The sequence below is a fragment of the Ochotona princeps genome, chromosome 10 (assembly GCF_030435755.1).
Source record: "Ochotona princeps isolate mOchPri1 chromosome 10, mOchPri1.hap1, whole genome shotgun sequence".
In the NCBI taxonomy this organism is placed as follows: domain Eukaryota; kingdom Metazoa; phylum Chordata; class Mammalia; order Lagomorpha; family Ochotonidae; genus Ochotona; species Ochotona princeps.
Window position 1 is genome coordinate 67,287,963 of NC_080841.1, and position 14,619 is coordinate 67,302,581.

At 43.9% G+C, this 14,619-nt stretch overlaps 1 pseudogene; it reads left to right on the forward strand.

Moving 5' to 3' along the window:
- Positions 1 to 4,100: 4,100 nt before the first annotated feature.
- On the forward strand, positions 4,101 to 5,710 carry LOC101522885 (large ribosomal subunit protein uL18-like; annotated as a pseudogene).
- The last annotated feature ends 8,909 nt before the right edge of the window (positions 5,711 to 14,619 follow it).

Consider the following 14,619-nt stretch of genomic DNA (forward strand, 5'->3'; position numbering starts at 1 on the left):
TCAGGCAGAGGGTCTCTCTAAGCCCCGCATGTCCCCCACATGACCTGTTCTTCTAGGGCATGGCACAGAGCATATGCTCAGTGCATATCCACTGAACAAACCTTAGATGAACTCTGCCATCTGTAGAGCCTAGAAGCCTTAGCTGCTGTTCATGGTGCTTATTCATCCATTCACTCAATGAAGATTTAGGGGGTCCCTAGTGTGCCAGGAACTGTGACAAGCCTAATGGATAGGCTAGACCTTTCTCTCAGATGATTTACATAAACTAAAGAAATCAGGCAGTTAAACATACAGATTAGATAGTTAGCTAAGTCAGGACACACTGGAAATCTTCAGTGTACATGCTGACTCAGTTGAGGGCTAGGGATGGTGTTCCAGCAGGGGGTGACAGCCAGGCTGCAACTAGAGCTAAGGAGCAGGAGAAAAAGAGACTAAAGGGCAAGCATCCCAGGCAGAGGACGGCTTGGAAGTAGAAGAGAGCCTGCAGAAGGATCAGATTGAAGCAAAATAAGAATGGCCCCCAGCTCCTGGGGTGGGAGTCACAGTAGAGAGTGGAAAGAGCTGAGGCCAGAGCCAGATGCCCAGCTTTCTCAAGCCTTGCATTCTATCCAAAGGCCACAGGAAGCTGCTCAAACAACAGAAGTGGTACGTGGATTTGCTGCAGTGGGAAGTTATAGGCCTATTTGCACCTCTTCACCCACTGTTGGGAGATTCTTCTGGGTCTCCCACTCAAGTGCAGGGTCCCAAGGCTTTGGGCTATCTTTTCCTGCTTTCCCAGGCCATAAGCAGGGAATTGGATGGGAAGTGGGGCAAGTGGGACATGAACAGGTGTCTGTACGGTATCTCAGGGCTTGCATGGGGAGGACTAGCCAACTGAGCCATCATGCTGGGCCCTCTCTGCTGCTGTGAAGAACTGAGACCCTACTGGATCTATTATAGACTCTTGCCTCCACATGAGAAAAGACTCTGAGGAGGCGGCACAGGGTACATAGTAAAGCAGGATTTAGTAAAAAGTGTAATACACACTCAGATGTGAATGCTGCAACCTCTTTCATCAGTAAGGAAAGGTGGCTTTCCCACTGATGTTTGGGTCAGTAATTTAAAACATAGGTTCCCTGGGATAAGTCCTAATTAAATATTCAAAGAAAGTAGAATTTGGACAGAGGTTTATCACTGCTCAATTTCATGTCCCTTTTCTGGGAACCTTGGCAATGCCATGCCATCTCCACTTAGGGCTGGATCAGAGAGGGTCCTCTGCAGGAGAGTAACATGCGCTCCTGTGCTCTGTTCTAGACTGGTCTCAGAATGCAGCCTAGAGAAGAGAGAAAGAACCACAGTGTTTGTGGAAAGAGAGCTGTGGCTTGAGAGGAAGAAGAACCAAGAGCAGCCAAAGTTACCACCACTGAGACTAACAGCTGGAGCAGGAGCTTCCAGGGAAACTTAAAGAATTTATCCTGAGTGGCTGATGCTGTGGTGCAGTGTTAAGCCATTGTCTGCAGTCCCAGCATGCCATATGCACACTGGTCCATGTGTCAGCTGCTCTACTTCCTCTCCAGCTCCCTACTAATGTGCCTGGGAAAGCAGTGGAAGATAGCTCAAGTGCTTGGATCCCTGCATCTATGTAAGAGATCCAGAAGAAGCTCCTGGCTCCTGATTTTGGCCTGGCCTTTGGGGCCATTTGTGGGAGTGAACCAACAGATGGAAGATAGCAATCTCTCTCTTTGTGTAAATGTCTAATTCTCTCTCTGTGTGTCTCCATCTTTGCCTTTCATAGAAATAAATAAATCCTATATTTTTTAAAAAAGAATTTACCATGAAATTGGAAACAAACATTATAGTGCTTATGTACTTTCTGTAAACAAATGTTTATAATGTTAAAAACACAGGAAGAAGTAAAACATGACAAATGTGTCCCTTGCAGGAAGGGAGAGAAGAGAAAAGAACTAATGAATGCTTGGAGGAACTTAAACTTCCTATATGACTACAGGGAGATACAAATATAGCAAATTATTAGCATCTGGTGTTCTGGGTGGTCAGTACCTCACTGTTCACTATGGGATTCTTTGTTGTCTTCTTCTCTATCCAAACAAAAAAGTAGTGCCTGACATTGCCCTGTAGTCTAGTTCACCAAAAGCCTCCTTCAAGCCTCATGCTTCTCAAAGGTGCCCTCTAAGGCACGCAGGCCCAGCATTACCTGAGTCTGGGGTTTCAGAGGTGAGAGAAGCAACTTAAAAACACTGAAGAACTGGGCTAAGTCTAGCATCCACGGCCCTGGGCTAAGATTGGACCTGGGCTTCTGACTCCATGTTCAGAACTCTTTGTCATGCATCCCTGAGCCTTTCCTGGAGGCAGATGATGCTATCTAAGCTAGGGGTCCCAGGAAGCTGGCTTCTCAGCTGCTTCAGAGAGGAGATATGGTGGCCTCAGTTCCCTGGTGGGGTCATCATGCCCAGCCAGTGGGAACCCTCTGCACCTGGAGATGTCATTCACTCCTCAGCAAGGAACCGGTGATCTCCTGCTGCAGCAGGTCCCTGATGAATCACCAGTGAGCCCCAGAGAAAGACACCCGTCCTTGGGACTTGTATCCCTGGTGAGGCCCTAGAACTGACACCAAAGTGGGATTTTCACCAACCTGACAGCATTGTATCCCTGGGCTGCTTGACCAGGAAATCCATTCATCAAGCCACAAAAACTGACCATTTGCCACCGCAGTTGGGATGCACAGAGTTCTCACAGATATTGTTATGCTTCTACCCCTCTTCCCCTCAGAGTCCAAGTACAGCCCCTTTCATGGCTTGACTGCATTCTCTTCGTTCACCTCCTCCCAACATGCAAAGTTCATTTGGAAAGTTCATGTAAATATAGATCCCAAATGAACAACTGATACCACCTCCCCGCCCCCCAGCAGCCCTGTCCCAAGCTACCTCTCCCTCAGTCTCCATCTTGGTGAAGATACTGCCTTCCTGCCTGCCAGTCACTTGTAGCTGCCCTTCCTTCCTGTTTTCTTCACACCCCAGTGCTTCCTGCAACATGGCCCTAGGTTGGGTTCTTGTGGCAGGTATAGCCAACCCCATTTTTATGTATGTATGTATGTATGTATAAACCCCATTTTATGCACTTATGTATGTAAAAGGCAGAGAGAGAGAGAGACAAACAGAAAGATATATCTCCCATCTGATGGTTTACTTCCCAAATAACTTCAATGACTAGAATGGAGGCAGGCTGAAGCCAGGAGCCTAGAACTTTACCCAGGTCTTCCACATGAGCCATTTTCTCTTGCTTTCCCAGGCACATTAGTAGAAAGGTTTCCTCTGATTTACCTAAAAACCTCATTTCATTTTTTAAACAAACTTATTTATTTTACTTGAAAGTTGAAATTAGACAGAAATGGAGAAATGGAGAGAGAGAGAGAGAGAGAGAGAGAGAGAGAGAGAGAGAGAGAGAGAGATCTTCCATACACTGACTCATTCCCCGAAGGGCCAAAATGACCAGAGCTGGGCCAGTCCAAAACTAGGAGCCAAGAGCTTCTTCCAGGCCTCCCATATGCATAAAAGTGCCCAAGGCTTTGGGGCATCCTCTGCTATTTTTTCTAGGCCATTGATAAGGAGCTGGGTTGGAAGTGGAGCAGCAGGGACATGAATTAGCTCCCACGTGGGTTGTCAGTACCACGGCCTGATACCCCATCATAAGCATTGCTTCATTTTGTAGTGACTATTTTCTTAGCAGTAGATGTGGCTGAAGCAGATATTTTTCAGATTAGATTATCCAGACAGGATCTTTGACAGACAAAGGGCTATGCATTCTCACCAACCCAGCATATCGGAGGTTCACTCCAACCCTTTATATTTTATTCATTAAGTCTGTCCTCAGCTCTCCTGATGGCTGCTCAGGCAGTAGGTAAGAGATGACACAGCGGATGTCCTTCTACCTCAGATGTCCTGTCTCAACTCAGGGATGTTCAGTGACACGGAGGAAGGGGATGTTCACTGAAGTGTGGCCTCTTTGCTGACTGAGTAGTTTAAATTTCCTTTATTCCTTTATTGATGGCGTCCAAGACTCTCCTCTGGCCCTGCTGGTGGTTCTATAAATTCTCTACAACAATGCGAGGAATTCCTCCTAAATTTAAAGCTAACTGGATATCAAGGTAACAAGGTAAATGTTAGCTAATATATGCACAAGGTGCCACAAGAAAAATGGGAATTTCTGTGTTTCAGAATGGAGAAAAATGTAGGAACAAGTCAGCAACTACATATCTAAAAGATTGCTCTTGTTTAATAACTTTGTTGGGTGGCATCTGTGTGCTTGAACTAGGGAAGAAAAATAACAAAGCAACATCTGCATATCAAGAGTCTTACCACTGACCAATGATTGTTGGGTGACTTTGCTGGGAGGGTTCCAACCCTCTCCTTGGGGGCAGCTTAGATTACTCTCATCCACCCCCCACTGAGAATGCCATGGTGAAGTTCCTCCACCTAGAAACATCTCGGACAGGGTATAGGGGAAGAGGAACGGAGGACCCATGCCCACATCCATAAGAACTCCAACCTGAATGCAGATTGGACCCTGAGCTCGTTCCTGAGGCCCCCCTGCCTGCTCTACCAGATGTATTTCTCCTCCTTGTTACTTCTCTTACCACTATTCCACATTTCATGTCTTAACTCTTTTGTGCAAAGACAAGAACCTGTGGTAACAAGACTTTGGGGACAGAAGGGACATTCTGCCAATTCTGATTAGTCTAAAGTTAAGTTGTTCCACAAAGCAATGGTAATATGTCATTAACAGAAAGAACCTTGGCTCTTCTCCCTCCCAAAGCACTGCTGGGCCTGCTGGTCTGTATTGAGTCATTATGGCAGGTCTCTGTTCCTCAGAATAGGGTTTGTTCAAGTTGTCGAAGACAAGATCTACTTAAGAGGTACCAAGTGAAATTTAGAAGATGGCAAGAGGGCAAAATTTATTACTACACTTGGAAATGCTTCATGATCCAGTATAAAAATAAGTACATACACTCAAATAGAGTTTGTAGAACTGAGACCTCAATTTGTCAGATTGCTTGTGCCCATATAGAAGGGGATATGACAGTCTGTACATCTTAAGCACATAAACTACCAAAATACACCTGTAACATATTTCACTGGCCTGCTACTGGCTCACAAGCTTCCAAATAGGCTTGGCATGGACAAACCCTAAGAAGGACAAACAGAAGTGGCTAGAGATAAAGACAATGTGAAAAGTATTGATGGTCAATAGCCTTCACCTGCTATTTGGATACGGGCTTTGTCAGGGCTACTGCGGGCAACAAAGTTTTTGGTGCCCTAGAGGGAGTTGTGAATAGAGGCATGTCTATCCTTCACGGTACCAAATGATTCCCTGGTTACAATCCTGAAAGCAAGCAGTAAGTGAAACTACATCATAAGCACAGCCTGGGGCAGAGCATTGCAGAATACAGGCATTCCCTAATGGAAGAAGATAAAGGTGCTTACAAGAAGCAATTGCCTCAATACAGAAAGAAGGTGATGCCAGACACGAGGACAGAGTGATACGAGAAGCCCAAGTGACTATGTGAGAAAATCCAGTGTGTGAGAAGAAGCCCAAGACAGAAGTTAAAAAGAGGTGGAACCATCCCCAAATGTCTCTTGCCCAGAAGAAAGATCAGGTAGCCCAAAAGAAAGCAAGCTTCCTCAGATCTCAGGAATAAGCTGCTGGGAGCTAAATCGAACAATTTTCTATAATTACTTTTTCTGATCAATGCATTGACCAAGCAAAATCAAAACAAACCAACCAACCTTGGGAAATAAACAGTGCCTGTGGTCAGCTTGAAATTTGGGGCCTTAACCTTCCAGTTACTGGACAAAATTTTTTTCAACAAGCAAAGACATCTTTTTTTTCACACAGAGCTGTGAAACCACCGTAGAAATTTATCAATACTTATACTTTTTTGGCCTCTGGACCTCTTTCATTAAGATAACATTTATGACTAATAACATAACATTATCATTAGACTTCTATGACTTTTGGACATTTGTATCAGCAGCATTTTGTTATTGTAACTCAAAAACTTACACTGCTTCACATCTTGACAGTAGTTTTAGTATATCCAAAGAGCCTAATCAAAGGTCATCTCTACACAACGGGAGGTAAATCCTTTGACATTTCCAGCAGGCTTCACTGGAAATATCAAAGTCCCCAAACATGAAACCTTTTGAATTTTTCAATGTCTGTCAAGGATGTCAAGAAGGAATAGGATTCATTTACATGGCACAATATAGATAAGAGTTAATTATTGGCATAAAGTGATCACTCAAATACTTCTAAAATAAGTACATAACTTTTGCTGTTTTTAAACAAAGAGAACTCAATAAAAGACAGAGAACACAAAGATTATTCCAATAGGACATAAAAACTATGTATCTGGTTTGTCACACACACACACACACACACACACACACACCCCTTGGATAGGAGTTAGCACATTGGTTTGTCTCATGCCTTGAAACAACTTAACAAAGTCAGAACTAGAACTTACTGGAACTTGCTAGAAGGTCTAATCACCAATAGGATGAAAATCACTTAAAAGGAGATGTTAAAACTGTGCTGCTTTAATCAAGGATTACATTTTATAAATATTCAGAAAATGCTTCAACAAATACTTTTTAAGACTTATTTATTCATCTGAAAGGCAGAGTGACAGAGAGGGATAGACCTCTTCCATCTGCTGACCACTCGCTAAATGGCCACAACAGCCAGGTCTGGTCCAGACTAATGTGAGGAACCTGGTAGTCCATCTGAGTCTCCTACATGGGTGGCAGGATCCCAGGCACTTGGGCCATTCTCTGCTCTCTTCCAAGGTGTATCAGCAGAGAACTGGATGGGAAGCAGAGGTTGGATGTGGGAAGTTGCAAGCAGCAGCTCAGTTCAGTGCACCCCTTGAAAAACATTTAGCTTTATCTAGAATGTCTTCTTTGCTATACATATAAGGAAGTTCCAGGTGGAAGGCTGTAAAGCAAGCTATGGAGTAATCAACTTCTTAGCACAATCCTCCCCATTTTAAATAGTCCAATAGCAAAGCAGTCAGCTCAGTTTTACAGATGTGAAATCATCTGCCTTCCAGTGTGACCTTCCTGGTCTCACTCACACATCTGGGGCAGCACCTCCAGGTCTTCAGGAGTTCTGCAAAGCCCTGCCCACCTTCCTGTGGCCTGGCCTTTCTGTGTCACAGCATCCAGGACAACAAGCACTACCTAAGGTTATTGTTGAACAACACCCCAAACTAGTTGGAGACATTGCTGTAGGACCTCCAAACTGTGTCCACTCACCTGACACACAGGAAGCCATTCAATGACATCAGGATGGTGGAAGAAAATAGGTCTATATTGCAAAGCATAGAGCAAGAAGCCAGAGAGCAATTGCTTAATTCCCAGGCTGCCTAAGGAGTTAAGGGTAAAGGTTCTTACAGATTGAAAATGGGACTGAGATGAGAGGTGCATGATTAGTTTACGGTCAAGCTCCTGTTGGCCCTAAATTCCTGAAATCTGGTGATGCTGCCATTGTTGACATGGTCCCTGGCAAGCCCATGTGTGTTGAAAGCTTCTCCGACTATCCTCCTTTGGGTCATTTTGCTCTCCGTGGCATGAGGCAGACAGTTGCCGTCGGTGTCATCAAAGCAGTGGACAAGAAGGCTGGTGGAGCTGGCAAGGTCACCAAGTCTGCCCAGAAAGCTCAGAAGGCTAAATGAATATTATCCCTAACACCTGCCACCCCAGTCTTAATCAGTGGTGGAAGAACGGTCTCAGAACTGTTTGTCTCAATTGGCCATTTAAGTTTAATAGTAAAAGGCTGATTAATGATAACAATGCATCGTAAAACCTTCAGAAGGAAAGGAAAATGTTTTGTGGACCATTTTTTTGTGTGTGGCAGTTTTAAGTTATTAGTTTTTAAAATCAATACTTTTTAATGGAAACAACTTGACCAAAAACCTGTCACAGAATTTTGAGACCCATTAAAACAAAGTTTAATGAGAAAAAAAACCTCGTGCCCTCCTGTGAGTGATCAGCAGTACTGTGCTTTGTAAGAATTTATGATGGCCAGGTAAGTGAGCTCTGGCTGGCCTGCAGGTTATGTGCAAGAGGCAGTTACATTCTGGCCAGACCTGGAATTCCCATGCACAAGTCACTTGAGAGCAACACTGGCATCAAAGTTTTTATCTGCTGGAGAAGCAAATGACTCTTTGAGTCAGGTGACTAGAACCTTGTAAGGCAACCTGCATCATTTCCTCAACTCAACGAATGACTTTTTGATACAGGACAAGAAAGGACAAGATGGCTTAAGGGAGATGGACAGAAGGCTGGGTCTTGCTTTCATATTGTAAGGTTCAGTGTCAAGGCTTCTTGTGTGGGGGATCAGGGACTGATGGTACCATGAGTGTGTGTGTGTCGCAGACACAGACCTTGGTAGCCAAAGGACCCTGGAATAGCTTCATTTAAGAGCTGAGTGCATCCATTATCCAATCTCTCTCTCTGTTTCCTCTTCCCTACCCTTGCAGACCGTATGTGTCAACTAAAAACAACAACAACAAAAAAAACCCTCTCTCTCAGCCAAAGTAAGAGTCAAGTATGATGACGGGCATGCCGTGGAGACCTTCCTCTAAGGAGAAAACATGAGTGAGAGAGAAGAACAAGCCACTTCTCGGAACTGCCTCCACCGGCATCCTGGGAATGGCTAACCCGGTGCATTCTCACACAATTCAACCTACTGTCATTTCATTTATTCATGTCCTTATTTGTGATTCTGGACACATCTGAACATGAGGCATGCATGTCTATGTTTGAAACTGATTCCTAAATGACAGGAACTACACACAAACTTGGATTCTCTAGGGTACCCATAGGCTCAGTTTTAGAGAGAGAGCAAGAAGATTCTGACAGACAGAACTGGTAGGATCTGAGAGGAAGCCACACCAAATCCTGCCACTGGGATCTCACCAAGGAGAAAAGACAAGTGTGTTTACTGAGCTGCTTTCCAGGAACATTTCAAGACTGTGGATCAGGCAGTATGGCATAACGGGTAAAGCTGCCACCAGAAACAACGGCATCGCATATGGGAGCTGGTTTGTGTTCCGGTTGTTATACTTCCAATCCAGCTCCTGGGAATTGGCCCAGAAAAAGGCAGAGGATGACCCCTGCCACCCCTATGGGAGACTCAGATGCAGATCCTGAGCCCTGGTTGTTGAGACCATTTGGAAAGTGAATCAGCAGATGAAATATTTTCTCTCTCCCCCCATGTGTGTGTGTGTGATTCTGCTTTTCAAGTAAATCTTTGTAAAAACTACAAACTTTTTGGGCATCACTGATTATTTTGCATAAAGGCTGGCTAAAAGTTAGTTATTACAAAAAAAGGTTGGTTGTTATAACAGTTCTAACTTTATAGCTCTTTGTTCTACCACTTAGGAGCCCTGTGACAACTTAGATTCCACAGCTGCTGTAACCAATTGGTACAAACTGAGTGGCTTCAAACCACAGCACTCTCTCTGTTCACAGTTAAAGAGCCCAGAAGGCCTCCCTCTGAAGGTGCAAAGTGGAGTCTTCCCTCGACTCTTCCAGCTTGTGATGGCCACCAGCTCTCCTCGACTTCTTGAATCCTGGGCACATCACTCCAATTGCTCTTCATCATCACATGTTTTTCTCTCCTCTGCCTGTGTCATCATCTTTGGTCAATTACAAGGTCACTTATCATAGAGTTTAGGGCCCACTCTGGTGGTATCCAGGGTGATTTCATCCTTTTTTATATCTTCAAAGATTCCAAATTAATTTACATTCACAAATTTAAGGGGTTGGGCTATATCTTTGCCAGGGGGAGGGGGCGAATGGGATTACCAGTTAACCCTCTGCAATGACTTTGGGCAAATGTTTATGTCTAAATCTCAGGCTCCTCATCCCATAACATGGGAAGACTATAATACCAATTCAAATGTTGGGAGAAAATTAAGTGGGTTATTCTGAGTGACTATGCTAAGCATATGCTAAACACTGAGTAACAGTTCACTTATAATTATTATTAACACAGACTAGCTTTAATTCTTCACAAAAGGATGGTAAATGGAGAGAGATAGGGATCTTGGGGACATCACTAGACAAAGTCATCAGCAGACATCTTCAGGTGGGATCTGGTCTAAACCTTGGTCACCAAATACTCTCATTTACAACTGAGAATGAACCACAGAACTACATCTTCTACCCTGACATGTAGACCTGATGTGGAGTGCAAGAACAGCAGGACAGAAGGGGAGAATTGGCAGAGAAGAAAAAAAAAAGTGAGACAAGGCTTTCCTTTAGTCCATTTACTCTACTCCGTTTTCTGGAAATTTTTTGAAGCCCACCCCTGGGAGCAATAACTTGTGCACGGCGCAGCCCATGAGATTTGATCTGAGGAGGTGTAATCTCCAGCTGAGAAGCAGGCAAACTTGGAAAATAAGTTTAGGAAGGAAGCCCAGCAAGGGGAGAATGACCAACCCTGCCAGAATGGGGAGGTTCTGGGAAGAGTTGAAAGTTCCTGAGCCTGGTGTTGCATCTGCTGTGGTCTTAGTCTACAGGGTGCTTCCGGGCTGTACATTTCTTCATCAGCATGATCCCACCTGATTGCCTCCATTCAACAGCCCATGATCCTGTTTCCTAAAGAGCAAGAATCAGTGGGCCTGCTCTGGGCCCATGCCTTCCTCCCAGCTTATGTCCTCTCAGTGGATGTCATCTTGATGAAGCTCAAGCTGCAGTTTGCTTTGATCCTGCTTTGTAGCCTGTGGACCCATCCTTGTGTATAGCTGAGAGGAGATGTAATCCATGAGTCTGGGAAGGATTGCCTCCTGACTCATTGCAGTATGGCTCGCCACAGCATCCCATCTGACTCAGCAGGTCTTTAATCTGTACTGGAGTTTAGAGGAGTTGAGGGGAGCTCATGGCTTCTGAGCCAGCCCTGGGTCCACCCCATGCTTGGCTTAAGTCTCTGGCTTTTAAATCATCTCCCAGCTCTAGTCTCTGTTCTCCCACCAATGCTATACTGAACACTTTTATCGGTGCCTCAGAACCTGCATGAAAGGGCTGGTATTGTAGGACAGAGTTCGTCTGCAGCTTACAACACCAGCATCCCATGTTGTACTAGTTCAAGGCCCTGCTGCTCCACTTTTGATCCAGGTTTTGCTACTACACCTGAGAAAGCAGCAGATGATAGTCTAACTCCTTGGGTCCTTGGAACCCAAGTAACAGACCTAGATGGAGTTCTAGGTTCATCTGCTGACTCATTCCCCAAACAACTGTGACAGCCAGGGTTTGGCCAGACCAAAGTCATGGACCAAAAACTTCTTCCAAATCCCCCATATAAATAGTAAGAACCCAAACACGTACGCAATTTTCCATTGCTTTTCCCAAGTCATTAACAGGGAGATGAATCAGAAATGCGGCAGCCAGGACATGAACTGGCTCCCATATGTGATGCCAGCATTACAGATGGCAGGTTTACCCATTATGCCACAACATCAGCTCCAAGTAACTGCACACATAAACAAACCCCAGAAGCACAGTGAAGCACAATCAGTCCCTGACTTGATAGCAATTCTACTGGAAGATTTTTCAACTATAAGATGATATGGAAGTATACCGATATCACCACTGTTTTTTCAATTTCACTATAGTATTCAGTAAGTTACACGAGACACTCAACATGTTATGCTTTGTGTCAGATATTGCACCCAACGTACATTAGTCTAAGTGTCCTGAGCATGTTAAACAAGGATTAGAAAATGGTCAATGCTTCGGAGGCCGAGAACTCTAAGGTCACCCACCCCTGTTTGGATCTACCACATGGGATGGAAGAAGCCCAAATCCATCCTCGCAGGATCCAAGGTCATCAGAACAACAGCCAGGAACCCTGAGAGGTCCGCAGAAACAGAAGAATAGTAAACTTCCTTTGGGACTAGGGAGAGGAGCTTTCTCTGGTCCTTACTTAGTTTCAACTTTGGATCCCCACCCTCTCTTGCAATGACCATCATGGTTGCTCCAGAGGTCCCTCCCCCCACACCAAAACAACAACAACAACAAATAATTAGAATAGACAGAGAACAACAAGGAAAGCTTAGAACCAGACAGGAAATGGTCAGCGTGGATTCACATATACCTTACTAGGTAGGACACAAAGATTAGTTATTCCTCACTAAGGTATTGAAGATTTCTCTGCACACCCCTCCTAAAACTGTTCTGCACCTCAACTGTTGACATATGCCTTGTTAGAGTTATAAGCCAGTTTAGACTATCCTAAAATCTGCCAGGTTCAGCAAAAATATGCTTCAACACTATAAACTGCTAAATACTAAAATGAAAATAGACGTGAGACAGCTGAATAGTACCCTATAGCCATTTTAAGGTGTATAGAAGCCAGTGGCATATAAACTAAAATTGAAATGTCAATGAAGTAGTCACAGGAGGTGGTTAAGAACTTGCATTTTTAAACATATTGGTTACTCAATACCATGTCAATTAATTCCATAATGTTGTAAATTGTTGATGTTATGTTGTGGCTTTTAATTGAGCGGGATGATATTCTGCCAGCTCTGCCTTTAGACCAGAGATGTCTCCCCAAGAAACTGTTGAATTTATCTGGACAATAAGATGCTGGACTCTATGCTTGGTATATGCTGGCAATGAAAGAATCTTGACTGAATTTGATCTGTAATACTGCAACAAGGTAGAGGAATCCACCATGGGAGGAGGGCACGGGGAGGGGTTGGGGGAATCCCAGAGCCTATGAAACTGTATCACATAATGCAATGTAATTAACAAAAAACTAACTAAATAAATAAATAAATAAAAATTTAAAAAAAGAAAATGATCAATGGTTTATACATATTAAATAAATTCTTTATTTTTTTCTTTTTTAAGATTTATTTATTCATTTGAAAGGCATAGTCGCAGAGAGAGAAACAGAGACAGAAATCTTCCATCCCCAAATGGCTACAATTACCAGGGCTGGGCCAGGCCAAAATGAGACCAGGAGTTTCTTCTAGGGTTTCATGCATGCATGACAGAGGACCAAACACATGGACCATCTTCTGCTACTTTCCTGTGTACATTAGCTAGAAGCTAGATCAGAAGTAGAGCAGGAAGGAGCCAAACCGGAGCTTTAAGGGATGCCAATGTGGCAGGTGATAATTTAATCCACTATGTCTCAGTGCTGACCTTAAGCTAAATATATTTTAGACTTGCAATGGATTTGTCAGGATGTAACCTCACCGTAAGTTGAGGAGTTGATACTGTGAAACACATGGAAAAGCCTGTTATATACAGATTTGTCCCTAACCTTTTCAGCTTATCTTTGATTGTTCCTGTATATACGTATCTTCACATTCAAGGTAAACAATTCACTGTAAACCTCAAATAATCGAGAGAAGGCACAAACGCTCTGAGAATGCTGACCAATGGATTTCATATAACTAATACAAAAGAAGGCCAGATGATGAAAGAAGAGATTGTTACTCCTGGGTGGGTAACTTAAAAGTTCCCTAGTTGTCAGACTTATTTGCTAAAACTTGCCTTTATACATATAAAAAAAATACACACAAACAAAACCAACTTCCACAAGAGTCTGGGTCTTTCTTGGGTCTTCTGGTTTTACTAGGCAACAACTTGTCCATGCTCATGCTAAATTCCTGCTCTCATCTGGACTTCACCTGCTGGAGTCACTCTGCCCTCTCCTGTCTCCCTCCTCCAGGACACGTGAAGCTCCCTCTTCAGTCTCTATACAAAGCAAGCAACAATGTCGTTGAGTCTCACAGTCCAATCTATCACTCACAATTGGGGATTGAGAAGATCCCCAATTTAATGCAGGGTCCCATACTCCAGCAACGCAGTGATTCTGTCCTCACTCAGCGACAATGTGTAAGTGGTCAGCCTTGGGAGATGGCAGACTCATCTTCCTTCCCCAACACCATTCCTCATGCTTCTCTGCCATGGTATGCTGTCCCTCCTCTCTGGCCATTTATCTACAGTTTGTCTTCCAGGAGTCAGTTCCTTGATTCCTTTTAGTATGGAATCTTCCCTGACTGCAGTTATAGCAGCCTGTCCATCCTCTGAGTACACAATTCCAAAGCAGGGACAGGCAGTCATGGCTCTTGGGAATGCATTTGGAAAGGGGGAAAAACAGAAACTATCTGGAGGCTTTCAACTCCCCCTCAATAGACTTCAGATTTATTTTCTCCTAAAACCTATTTTTTTTTCTGTAGGATTTGTGTGTCATTTGATTTATGGATTCATTAAACAAACATTGCTTTCTCATTCCCCTGGCAAAGCCAGTAATAAAGCTCTATAAAAGGTAAGTGTTTAATTCTTTCTGGGCAGATTTTTGAAGAAAATAATACAAAAAAAACTTCACTTTTCCACTTAGGCATTGGGTATTTTGCACACACACACACACATACACATCCCCTGAAGGAGTTATGATGAGGCTCAGGGGACAGCAGAATGAAAAGGCTGGCAATGCAGGCCACAGGAGCGGCACAATGGAAGGCAGGAGTGTGTGGAACACCCTCCTTAGCCCTTGACGCCCAGGAGCCTGGGAGCAAGCTGGCAAGAAAAGCCAAGC